Source organism: Ammospiza caudacuta, chromosome 11 (genome assembly GCF_027887145.1).
Source record: "Ammospiza caudacuta isolate bAmmCau1 chromosome 11, bAmmCau1.pri, whole genome shotgun sequence".
Lineage (NCBI taxonomy): Eukaryota > Metazoa > Chordata > Aves > Passeriformes > Passerellidae > Ammospiza > Ammospiza caudacuta.
In genome coordinates this window covers 16,983,737-16,996,478 of record NC_080603.1, presented here as the reverse complement: position 1 = coordinate 16,996,478, position 12,742 = coordinate 16,983,737, and the positions used below count along the sequence as shown (strand labels likewise).

At 50.5% G+C, this 12,742-nt stretch overlaps 1 protein-coding gene across 2 annotated transcripts in view; it reads left to right on the top strand.

Annotated features, from left to right (window-relative positions):
* The first annotated feature begins 844 nt into the window (after positions 1-844).
* Positions 845-12,742, top strand: part of IL1RAP (interleukin 1 receptor accessory protein) — a 49,473-nt gene continuing 37,575 nt past the window's right edge. For both annotated transcript variants that reach the window (XM_058812055.1, XM_058812056.1), the window contains exon 1: positions 845-942. The gene's annotated coding sequence lies outside the window, so the exon portion shown is untranslated. The remainder of the gene's footprint in view (positions 943-12,742) is intronic.

The window sequence follows — 12,742 nt, the reverse complement described above, 5'->3', positions numbered from 1 at the left end:
ACCTGAGAGGACAATGAGCTTTCCTGGGCAAGGGCACTCCTACACTAGGGGCTGCACTTAAAATCACTGGCCACATTCTCCTAGAGCAGGTGCTGGCCCAAATCTCTGCAGAATTTTATTCCACTCCTCAGACTCCCTAGACTCCCTGACACTGCCCTTGCAATCCGTTTCAGGAGCCCACTCCTCATCCATCAACAATTTCAGCCTCATCAAGGCTGTATCTGTGCCAGCGACAGAGCAAAACCAGCGCCACTTCTCTGGGACGAGGCGGCATCAGGATGTCCAGGGAGCCCTGGGAGGAAATTACCAGGAAGGAACCCCAGCACACCAGAGAGGAGAATGGGGAAACTTTACTTTCCCAGGGGGCAGGTGGCCCTGAGTGCTCAGGGGCTGCGGCAAGGCTGTGTCCGCCAGCCCGCTCCACCCAGAAAGTGTCCAGAACGTGTCCAAGGGCTCCGGGCCGGCTCTGAGGACTCCGGGCAGGCTCCAGAGGTTCCCGGCGAGCTACACGGGCTCCGGGCCGGCTCCGAGAGCTCCGGGCAGGCTCCAGAGGCTCCGGGCGAGCTCCACGGGCTCGGGGCCGGCTCCCGCCCCCGGCAGGACGGCTCCGGCCAGGAGAGGGAGCCGTGGCCCCGCGCACCCCGCCTCGCACCCCGCCTCCCCCGCCCCGAGCCGAGCCGGCAGCAGCGGAGGGACGGAGCTGAGCTGTGCCTGTGCCTGCTCCTGCCCCGGCCCCGCTGCCCCGCAGTGACCGCGGCGGGACCGCCCCGAGCGCGGCCGCGGGGAGAGCGGCGGGCGGGGCGGAGCGGAGCCGGGGGCGCGGATCGGCCACGACGGCGAGGAGGCAGAGGAGGAGGAAGAAGAGGAGGAAAAAGAAGAGGAGGAGGAAGAGGAGGAGAGCGCGGCGTGCCGGGCACAGCTGTGCGCTCCCCGCGCCCTCAGGTGAGCCGCGCTGCCCCGAGGGGGCGCGGGGGACGCCCGTGTTCCTGTAGGCGTGGGCAGGGACAAGGGACAAGAGACAAGGGAGCCTGTCCCGCCCCGCCCCGGCCGTGAACTTCCCCGCACGCGAAGGGAAAGTTTGTGTCGGAGGAGGCGGATTCCAGCCCCGGCGCGGGGGGAGCCGGGCGGCGGCGGCGCGCAGCCGGCAGCGGCCCCCGCTTCTCGGCTGGCACGGGCAGGGGAGAGGAAGGAAAGAAGAGGAAGCGCTCGGGAGAGCCCAAGAAGCAGCGCCCGGCGGCCACGGGCGAGGGAGGACAGGTGGGCACGGTGGCAGCGAGCGGGGATGGGGGCGCGGAGCGGGCGCGATGGGACCAGGGATGCGGGAGCGGAGCGGGCGCGATGGGGCCGGGAACCTCCCGGACCTCGGGGGACCCTGGGCGATCCCTCGGCGATGCCGCGGTGTGCGGGGACCGAGCCGAGCCGCGGGACCGCGGGTTTGTGTCCGCCGCTCCTGCGATGCCCCGGTCCCCGACATGCGGAGGGATTCGCTTCAGTTCGCTCCCCTGGGCCGTGGAGATGCCGTGGAGATGCCGAGGGGATCTGGGCATTGCTGGCTGGAGCGCTACACGCGCCGGGAAATGCAACTTTAATTTTTATCCGGATCGCAAATTCTTGAGCCTCTGATAGCTGCTCTCTGCTGTCAGACGGGTCTCTGAAATGGAAGTGGGGAGAGGAAGGGGTCAGGCTTAAGCCGTAGCCGGGAAATAAAGTGAAAGAGACATGTGCAAGAAAACAGACTGGAAGCGATTAGATGCTGGCAGCAAGATGGCCTTTGCTGTGTTTGTTGGGGGCAGCTGCCCCCTTATGTGAAGCACGTTTTCTTTTCTTTTTTTTTTTTTTTTGGGGGGGGGGGGTGGGAGTGTATCTGGAGGCAAACTGGATGGTTTCCTAAAAAAGAAGGGGAAAAAGGAAACCATCAGTGCTTCACTATTTCAGGTGTCCCTTTTCTGTGCCAATGTCGCTCTCCCCTGTTATAGTGGCAGTGCTTGTTCCTCACTCTGGGCTGGTTTCTTGCAGTGTGCCTGTACAGTGCTTGGCACAACAGAATCCTGATCGTGGGGCCTTGGGATGTCACAGTAAACTGGATTATAAATGCCCTCTCACATGCACACTCTGTCTTTTCATCCTGACCTCTGCTTTGTGAATAGCTGGTTATAGCGCTTGGATAAAATTCTGGTTGGCTTTACAGATCTTTCTTTTCTTATAAAATGATGGATTTTGTTCCATGCATTCCATTTTTTGTCCTAGGCTTTTCACTTCTGGATTTGTGAGATTGCAGCAAGCTCCTTGTATTATAAAAACACTTATCTCCTTCATAATTAAAAAGTATTATTTTCCTGACACTCCATTTTTAACTGTGCCCCTCTCGGGCAAGCAGAAGTGTCACCCAACACACGCTTCCAGGATTGTGAGGTGTTATTTATTAACTGCACTGTGGAGAGTCCATATCTCATAACTTAGAGGGTCATTTATAACAGGTTGCTTTTGGCAGCTCTGGAAGATTTACTTGCTGTCTTGTATTCCTTGCAGGAAAGGCATCCCTTGTTTTCATGGAGAGCATCACTCCAGCCCACAGGCTCTCGGGTGGGCAGGTTGGTGCTGGAAAGGCTCCTGCTTTCTGTCTCCACTGCCTGCCTGTGGTGAGCAGGAGAGGGCAGGCAGAGAGGATTAAACTCTAAAATACAGATATTCTTCCCTGGAAGTAGGCACGGTGTTGTTGCTGGGATCACCCTGTCTGGAGGAGCAGCATCCTAAGCATGTAGGATAATGGGGGATGTGGAGAGCAAGCCTGAGAGGACTTGGGGTGGTGGAAGCCTGCAGGGCACTGCAGTGACTGGAAATGTTTGTTGAGCTGGGAAGGTGGGAGCTGCTGCACGGAGCTGCAGGAAGGGGCTGTGGGGTGAGAGGCTGTGTTTCTGACTCCATGCCTCTGTGCAAGGCAGAGCTGCATCTAGACAGCCCTGGGATTGCTTTCCATGTCCCTGCTTCTAGCTTGAGTTCAAAGTGTCTGCATTGGATATGATGCTTGCTGATGTCTGTCCATGGCTCCCCAGAGTCCAGAAGGTCCTCTGATCCCTCCAGGGTGTAGAAGGAAAACTTGTGTGTGAACACTTCTGGGCTCTCCCTTTCCAGACTCTGTTGGTCTGTGCAGGTATTCTGCATCTGAGCATGAGCACTGCTCTGGGCTCCAGCAGCCTCATTCCCGGGGTCAGGTAGCACTACCCCAAAACACCTGGTACCACAAAGCACACACAGATAAGAGAGACTTAAGAGGAGTGGTGTAGCAGCCTGGATACTTGGAGGTGTGGGAAATGCCTCCCTGCTGGCCTCAGAGCTGTAATTTTTAGCTCTAAAATAAGCATTCAGGAAGAATGAGGCAGAAAGATTTTATCCTAGCCTTATTCCTTCAAGACCTGCATGAACCAGATGCCAGCTCTAGGGAGGAAGAATTATATTATTTATTCAGAATGAGAGTCCAAAATTTGAGTTTTTATTCCTCCTTCTCACTTCTGCTTGGATTTCTCTGTTGGTTATTTTGGCAGGCACATGATTCATATTTCTTTCCCCGTGTGTCCTGGGTCCCGTCTCTGGTCAAGTGTCCTCCCATTTCAGCAAGACTGACTTGGAAAAACTTGCCATAAAGCCCTTGTGACTGCTGGTGTGGGAGAGCCCCAGAGTGCAGGTTGGCCAGGTGGACACTTAGGAAGATTATATCAGCATGTGAATGCATTCATGTCTTTTTTTTCCCTTATCCTACAGTAATGGGGAGTGCTTTGGGAATAAAAATAGAAATAGGGAAAAGCCTATATAAGCTGAAATCTGTGAACAGCGCCACGTTATCTGGGAACTAAAACACGTTCTACAGTGCAGCTCTGCTCTCCTCCTCCTTCCCCTCTCTTTCTCTTGACACAGCTCATGGATTTCAGTGCCCCCATGAGCAGAGCCTGTGTGCTCTGTGCTGGTGGCAGCCCTGTGCCTGGAGCATCTCTGGCTGGGCACAGTGGGGCAGATGCAGAGGCAGAGCTGCCTCAGGTGTGCCATGCCCTTCTCCCGGCTGGCTCAGGTGTGCCATGCCCTTCTCCACACCCTGCAGGAGGCTGGGGGGCTCTGCCATCCAAGGTTTGTGGCTGCTTTGTTCTGCTCCACCACCAGCAAAACGTGCGCCTGAGGTTCCCTGCTAAACTGGAACAAAGCAGCCGCTTCTTTTGGGAGTATTTTAGGATTTGTCCCCCCCACAGCAGTGCTTTTGCCAGGCACAGGGCTAATCTGACGTTTCTCAGCCTCAGTGCTGGTCTGTGTGAGGCTTTTGCACGCGACTGAGCCAGATGATCTCAGAGAGAGGGCAAGGAGGGAACTGATTTGGGGAAATTGCTTCAGTGGTACCTGCCCTTTGGGGAATTTCAGTCTTGGTCACTGCGTTTACTGTGTTCAGCCTCAGAAGTTCCAATAAGACACATGCACAGAATATGATATTCATAATTTTGGAGTCTGATTTTACAGAAAATAAAATACAGGAAAACGAGTGTACAAGTGGGTGTGTTTTGTTACAGGGTTCTCTAAAAATAGTTGCTTGTGAAACAGTATTTTCACTACAAGTGAAGAATCGTGTCTTTAGTCAGTCCTTTGTTAACCTAACAACCCTCAGTTTCATCAAATGGGAATATATCCCCAGGAATTCCTCTGACAAAGGTTTCCCCTGAGTCTGGATGATTATCCAATTACAATTTAAAGAAAATTACAGCAAGGATAATTGGCTAAAGATAGAAGTATCTGAGAGCGTTAGGGAAAGAGAAGGAGAGAGTGAGAAAGTGAGAGCTTCACTTTCTCATATGAGTAAATGAGAATTATTTCAGTCCTTAACTTTTGCAGTGAGTGGATTCAAGGTCCCTGGTGTTTGGATCTCCCTCCCTCTTCCTCCCTCCTCTTCTCTTCCTCCCTCCTCTTCTCTTCCTCCCTCTACTCTGCCTTCTTATGTGTTGACTTGATATTTAGATGAAAAAGTTACATTGATTCTTATGGAATCTTTTTACATTTACATGTGTTAACAAAATGGGGCTGTTAAATTAAATGCTCTATTTGCAGCAGAGAATGAGACGTTTCCATGAATCCTGGGCTCACTCGGGGAAGTGGTAGGTGGCTCCTTCTCCTGGGAGCACTGGGAAGGTGCCAGAGAGCCATTAGCTTGGGAATCCCACTCAGAGCAGGGCCATGAGGAGCTCCCAGCCCTGGGTGCCCAGAGAAGGAGCCCCAGGGCTGTGCCTGGCGGGACCCTGCGTGCCCAGCGCTCCCATCCGTGTCCGTCACGGGCGCTGAGCTGTCGTGGCACGGTTCCCACCTGGTTCTGAAGCATTTAGGCTGCCTGCAAGGCCGCTCGCTCTTTGTCATTGCTAACAGCTCGCTCAGGCCAGGCTGGGCAGGCTGTGCTGTTTAACCCTTGCAGCGCTGGCCGTGGCTCAGGGGCTCTCTGGGTGCAGGTGGCGCAGCCTGGCAGTGCCAGGTCAGAGCATGGCACTGGGCTCCCCAGGCAGCTCCCAGCGCTGCTTTGCTGAAACACAAAGCTACACCGTGAATCGTTCACTTACACCAGATACTTAAGGAGCCTCTTCAGCTTTACTCAGCCAAGGTGTTATCAGAATTAGAAGAGGGCTTTAAAAAAAAAAAGATTAGGTTTTAATACCTCTCTCTTTATCTGGGAAAGCTGCTGGGTTTGCTTTTGTTTGTTTGTTTTCCTCACAGTTTTCTTTAATCCCTTGCATTACTGAAATAAAAGTGTGGTGGAGTATCTTGCCTCTCTTAGGGCTGATGCTGTTTGTTTAGAGGGAGGAGAGATTTTTCCAGCGTTCTGAGGAAGATTCTTAGGTATTTGATCAATTTCTGTGTAAAGGCTGGCAACACTGTGACTTAAATGTTTATCCTTAGTGCTGACAGGATGTTGTGGAGTTGTTTAACTGTATATTTGTAACAATTATGCTGCTTGGCAAGAAAGACATGTTTTCTTCTCAGAGGGAATTTTTGTTGGTTTTCTTTTTTTGGCCTTTTTCTGCCTGTGAGTTGTGGTTATAGCTGCCTTTCTTTATCATTTTACTTTTTGTTGTAGATGTAAATAAAGAGCTAATTACAGTTAATCTCAGTGCAAAGGAATGAAATTTTAAAGCGTGAAAAATAACACCCATCTGTTGGATTTGCAGTAACATTTTGGGGTTTGCCTTCTACTTGGAAGGATGCCAAAACTTATCTTGCTCAATTTAAAGTTTTCTTTGCAATATTTAAACTGGATTTTTAATAATTTATAAAAACAAACAGAAAGGGAAATAGCTTTTCAAATTATGTTTGGTCATGTTCTTTATGTGGTGGCTGCTAAAATGTGAGCAGCTCTAACTGAAATGAGCCAAATTCTGTAGGAACAGGTTGAAGATCTGGAAAAGCGTCCATTTTTCATAATAATGCATTGTATTTCTCTGTTTCCTGCTTGCTGGGACTCAACTAACCAGCCCCAAAATTACTTGTTCCAAGGGACCTGTTCCTTAAGTAGCTACTATTTAAGATAGGCTCAGAACCCTGGTTTTTTGTGGTGGGTATGTGTTACTTTTAGCTCCATCAGCTCCACTGACTGTTGAGCTCAGGGAATTAATCTATACTTTGCACTCATATGTTATCTTTCATCTCAGCATCTCTGAGCACTTTAGAGATATTAAGATGCACTGCTGTGGTGTGAGATTGGGAGAGGCTGTTCTAAATATGACTAGGGAAACAGAGGCACAGATTTCAGAAGCCTCTGCTAATGCACTCAGTTCAGGGGCCAGCCATTAATAAGTTCTCTAATGCCTGATTATCAGGGAGGCACTACAGTTTTTCATATACTGCATTTGGTGATTGATGCCTATATACAGATTTCATGTTTATTAGCCAGAAACTCATATTTCTACTCTAAACTAGAGACTGTTTTAAAATCTTCAACCTTAGAGACTTACAGGAGCCTAGTAAATGGCAGTGTAAGGAGTCCAAATTCCTAGTTATTTTTTCGCAGGTTAGTCCTGTTGCAAAAGGTAAAACCTCACCTCCCTCCCACCATAGTAACATCCAGAGCCCCACCTACATGAATTTATTTGCAATCTGTTGAGTCAAAGCTCTGAGATGTGTAAAAAATACTTAATTTGTCAGTGAGAGCCATGCAAATTCACTCTAATACAAATAATTGGATTTGTTCTGTTGAGAAATAGCCCCTCTCCCCTCAGGCACAGATACCTCCAGCCCTTGTTTTCAAGAAGGGATCTGGGTAGTGGGAGGAGGATGTTGCTGCCCAGCTGGCAAGCTGTGGAGGTCTTGAGGGCACCCAGCCTCTCTGAATGAACACAGATGTGCTGCTGGATCCCAAAATGTGTTACTGCAGCAAATTGTGCTGGTTGCATTTGATTTGAGCTGATGTGTTGGGGTGACTGAAGGACAGAGCTCAGACTCCACCAGAATAGCATCCCAATGGACTGGGATGGGATTTCCCCCATATCCATTCTCTTGAAGAAATAGCCCCAGTGCATTTACCTTTCTCCTCTTTCCTTGTCCTCTCTCATGTTGCTGTGTGGAATTTTGGGAGCCTGGTTAGCTCTGGATCCTTGGGAGGTTTCACACACACAGACTGCTGACCCCATGGAGAGACAGAAACGCTTTTCTCCAGGCTGGCTGTGTCTTCCTTTTCTCCCATTGCACAGGGGAGCTGTACCTTGCATTTCAGCCCTCTTGAATAGTCCAGGAGGGTCATGTTTCTCCCTTAGAAATGTTTTTTTCCCCCTTATCTGTCAGGTGCAGTGACTCTGTAGTTGCTGACATGAAGTGTCAAAGAGCAGAAGGGAAACTCAACCCAGCTGTGTTGGTTTTTGCATGGCCCTGTCTCCCTGTGCTGTTGGTGGGAAGGAGGGGAGGGGCTGGGGGGAAAAAAGTGTTTTAAGGGCTTTTACTTCTCATTATCCTCTTCTGGCTCTGCTAGTAATGAATCCACTTTGTACCTCTAGGCTGAGCCTGTTTTGCCCTTGGAGTGTTTTTTTTCCTGGTCCTTATCTAAACTCACGAACCCTTCATTAATTTCTCCTCCCCTCTGCCCAGCTGTGGCACAGGAGGGGAGGGTGCCTGGCACTGGGCCAGAGTCAAACCATGACACCACCTTCCCAAAGATGCTCAGAGATTGCTTCCTCTCAGTGCAAAGATGGGAGCCAGCCCAGGGCTGGGGTCAGCACAGGTTTGAGAATATGAAGGCATCTACTTCCTGGCATTGAGGGTGCTCAGAAATGAACATTTCAGAGGCTTTTCAGATTTTTGGCTCTTTGCAGCAGGACTTCAGTGCAGAGCAGCATTTCCTTGTGTCTCTGCACCTCGTAGCCTTTGGAAATGTCAGCAGTGCATGTATTGCCTTTTGTTTGTCATTCAGCTGGAGAAATGAATTCATTGCCCTTGTGAGATCAATCATATTCTCCCCAAATAATTAATATTGATGACAGTCACAGCATACTGCTGCCTGCAGCTCCATCTCAGCTTTCCCACTGTGTGGGTGCTGTGGGTCACAGAGCCAGACTTTTTCTCTCAGGAGGCTCCAGGACTTCAAGTTTCAGGGCTGTTCTTTGAAGGTTGAATTTCAAGATGCACTGATGCGGCCAGTGCAGGCAGAGCCCGAGCAAGTTCCCTGTGATGGTGCAGCCAAATATTTGCAGAGGGAAATGTTAGAGACATGGGGAGCAAAACACATCACAGGGGGGGAAGGATTGTCTCACCCTTGTTTCTCTTCTCCTCCTTTTTTCTGTGTGTACACAGCTTTTTCCAGTCCCCTTTGCAGAATGCAGCTATACAATGCTGGCCAGAAGGGGACAGGTATGCAATAGAAAGCTGCTCTGATAGTCACCAGGAGGACCACGTGGGTGGGTTGGGAATGTGGAGAGCTGGAAGGACCTCCAGAGAAATGCTTTTAAGTGAGGTGCTGACTTGGGGGAGGCTGGTAGCTCCTGGGCCTTCTATTTTTATATTGCTTTAAATTGATTGATGTGTAGAGCACCCTTGGAGCAGCCTATCTGAGCTGCAGGACAGGGATTGAAGCATCTTGATGTCTTATTCTTGTTTGCTTTTACTTGTAAGGTTAAATGGGATTAAATTAACATGATTAATATAAGTACCAGGTGTGGAAATGCTGTGTGGCCCAAACTTGAGAAAGAAAATCTCTTCTGACTGGCTTTTACCCTTGAATATTTTGCTCATCCCAGGTTACCCAGAGTCACTTGAGGGAATCATTCCTCAGGGGGAGCTGGGCTTCCCCACTGGCAGCAGCACAGGCAAACCTGGTAGTGCTGGAGACATTGAGGAGTTTGTGGCACCACAGGAAAGCAGATTCCTGGGAAGGGAAGGGAGGGGAGAGACAATGATGTGCTCTGGAGCATGGTGGTGCTTGGAGGAATTTTGCCTGTTGTGTCCCTCTCTGGAGGAACAAAAGGGGAAGGATGTTGTCTGAATATGGAGCAGCCACCCTGGGAATCTGGTGCTCAAGCACTTAGTGGGAAGGAGATGAAGGAGCAGGTATGTAGCTGCCAGCAAGGGCTTGAGCTTAAAAAGCTCTTGGAGTGATTTTGGCACTGAGAGCCTGTTGCAGGTGGTGCTGAGCAGGGCTGGGTGCAGCCCCTGGTGTGACAGGGCAGATGGACAATGGGGCTGCAGGGCACTGGTTGGACCAGGCTGGGCTGGCCAGGAGACGCCTCCTGGGAAAGCTGCTCTGGGTTTGAGAGTCCTGGGCCTGTCCTGAAAAGGCATTCAGCCCATCTGAAAACCTGCTCAAGTCTGCATTGTGTTCTCTGGATTTGGAGACTCGTGCTGAGCTGGCTGGGGCTGCTGCTGTGCAATGTGATGCACAGTGTGGATGTGCTGCTGCGCCCACTGGGGCAGTGGAACACCCTCCCAGGGAGGGCAGTGGAGCTGCTTACATTGTAAAAGCATTACAAATGTCAGGAGGCAGAATGTATAAATTAAATCCTTGTTCTCAGATGTCTCCAAGTGTTCCATGAAGAATTGGAATTTTTCCACTGAGGGGGGATCTCACTTTGGATTCCTTGGGTCTTCTCAGGTCTTTGGGCCACACTGATTGCAGATTTCCTTTTTTCTGTGCAAAGATTGGTTTTTCTCAGTTTATTTTGTGGCAGCACAGTATTGTGTGTGTTTCTCAGAACTCTCCCTCCACTATAACATAGCTGTCCAAAATAGAAGCATTGTGTCTGTCTTCATGGAAGATCTCAGCTCTCTTTGAAGCACTGTTGGAAACTTTTCATTCCTTGGCTATTCACACATGAAAAATAGACTCTCTTAGCTGGATACCTTTTGCTTGAGCACAGAAGTGCTCTTGTAGCTCAGTGTTTGAACTGCTCAGTGGCCAGTGTGGATCCATTTGTAATCCATGCTGTTTGATTTTATAGCTGTGGCTCTGCTTGCCCCTTTCCAGCCCACTCCACAGATCTCTAGGCAATAGTCCCAGCTGCCTATTTGACTTGTCCAGGTGTGCATATTTTGTAGAGGTGACAGAGAGCTCGTTTATTTTGGATGTATGAAATGTAGTGTGCTCTGCCTGCTAAATTGGTGGCAGAGCATACTCAGTGGCACCCTGGACTCCAGCAGAGCAGTGTGCAAAATCTGTAGCATTTCTGCTTTTCCAGGTCCTGAGAGGACCCCAGGAGAACTGCAAAGGGAAGCATGGGATTACAAATTTCTTCAGGTACATTTTCAAGCCCCCCCCTCCACTTCTCTCCACATGCCTAGATTGCACTTCTTTCTTTTGTCAGGGTGAAAAAAACCTCTGAGTTCTCATTGTTAGCATTAAATCTGCTGAGCCAAAAGGATGCCAGGAGATGATGTTTAAGTGCCAATAGCAAATCACAAATTCCCTGCCTGGAAATCTCACCTCCATGTCCCAAACATTGGCACTGGCAAATCTTGCGCTACCAAGGAAGCTCCCAGGAATGACTCACTGTGAATGAAAGTCTCCACACTTTTCCCAAGCCTCTGAGCTTGAGGGGAGGCTGCTGCCAGCCCTGCCCTGGGGAGCCCTTGGTGCTCCTGGAAGGGCAGCCTTGCTTCTGCAATTTGTGCTGCTCTGCTGAAGGAGAAATAGCTTGGGATCACCTCCCACGGTGACTCTGGAGCATCAATGCTGAGCTTGTTCATCCCCATGTTGGGGATTCTGTAAAATGTCTTTATTAAAAAGCCATCAGGCTGCAGCCCTTGGCCTGGATGTGCAGGCAGGGAGCCAGGGAAGGGCCATGGTGGGTGACAGGCAAAGGGAGCCAGCTTGGATGCTTGGTGTCATGTCCTGAGCTGGCTGAGCCACTGGTTAAGAAGACTTAAAACCTGTTCCCAGGTTTTCTTGTTGTGTGTTTCATTTTGGTTTGCTATTTTTGTCCTTCAGGGTACTCAGTAGCTCTGGCTGTAAAGCTGTGTGCCAGTGGCCAGGTCTGACCAAGCAGGGCAGAAAATCCTTTGTGCTGGTGACAGGAGACACCTCTCACCAGGGCAGCTTTCCATCTGACCCCCACTAGTTTAATTCTTGTTCCCCTCTGCAAAGCAGGTGTATAATATCTGCCGTGATTCTAGCTGGTTAAAAGCTTTCAGGCTGCCCAAATTTCAGCATTTCCTGTGGTTCTGATGACATAAATGACTTTTGTAATAGAAAAATTTCAGAAAAAAATTCCTCTCAGCCTGCTGTGATGTCAGGCAGGCGATGCCTGGTGAGTGCAGCCACCCTGGCACAGATGGGACTCCAGGTCCCTGCCTTAGGTGTGTCACCATTATATGTAGTGACTGGGTCACACCTCTGGCTCCTGTGACTGCAGGGCAGGCTTCAGCTCTGCTTGATCCCTGCTGAAATGTGCCTGGCTGTTTGGAAGCTGCTGCTGAGACAAATTGGGCTCCCTGCCCTCAGGAGAGATGTGAATATTTTATCCAAGGACAGCACTGGGCCCTCTGGTCACTGTGCTGTGTTTGAAGTGATGAGTGTGGCGTGGCATGCACGAGAGCAGCGAGAGTGCTGCCAGCTGCTCTGGGTGCTCCTCATCAAACTGCTCTGGATCCCTTCCTGGGAGCTGGCTGGGGATGAAAATTGCCATTAATGTGGTCGTTCCTCCTGGGCAGTAAAGGCTGGACTTCCAAAAGCTGTGCCCTGTCTTCCTGCCTGGGTGTCACAGTCTGTTCCTCTGGAGGGCTGTCCCTGGCACTGACCAGTTCTGGGCAGGACACAGTGGCACCGTGGGCACCACAGCAAAGGGCAGTGCCAGGCAGTGCCCACATGGCCTCTGGAGGAGATGCAGGCTCAGAGAGACACTGTGCAGGCTAAGTGGCACCAAGATGGTTCATGCTACAGTAATTCCTCCTTTTGTCTGACTTATTCCTGCACATACTGAAAAGCAAAAGTGTTTCCTAGGGGGCTGAAGGGCCTTTTCCCATTTTCCATTAGTGTTTTTGCTGTTACTTTTCTGCAGCTGCTTTTTCAGGCAACCCTTTGTCTGCCTTTTGGATTCTTTGAATTTATTTGAACTGTGCATCTATTTTTCCCCATAAGAAAACCCAGCAGACTCGTGGAGCAGCCTGCTGCAATGCTGCAGTGGGATGGTGCAGGGACCCAGGGCTTGTGGGCACCCTGTGAGTGGGAACAGAGAGCTGAGCCCCTTTCCTGAGCACCAGCTCTGCTCTGAGCCCATCAATCAATCTCCATCTCCAAGTCCTTGTG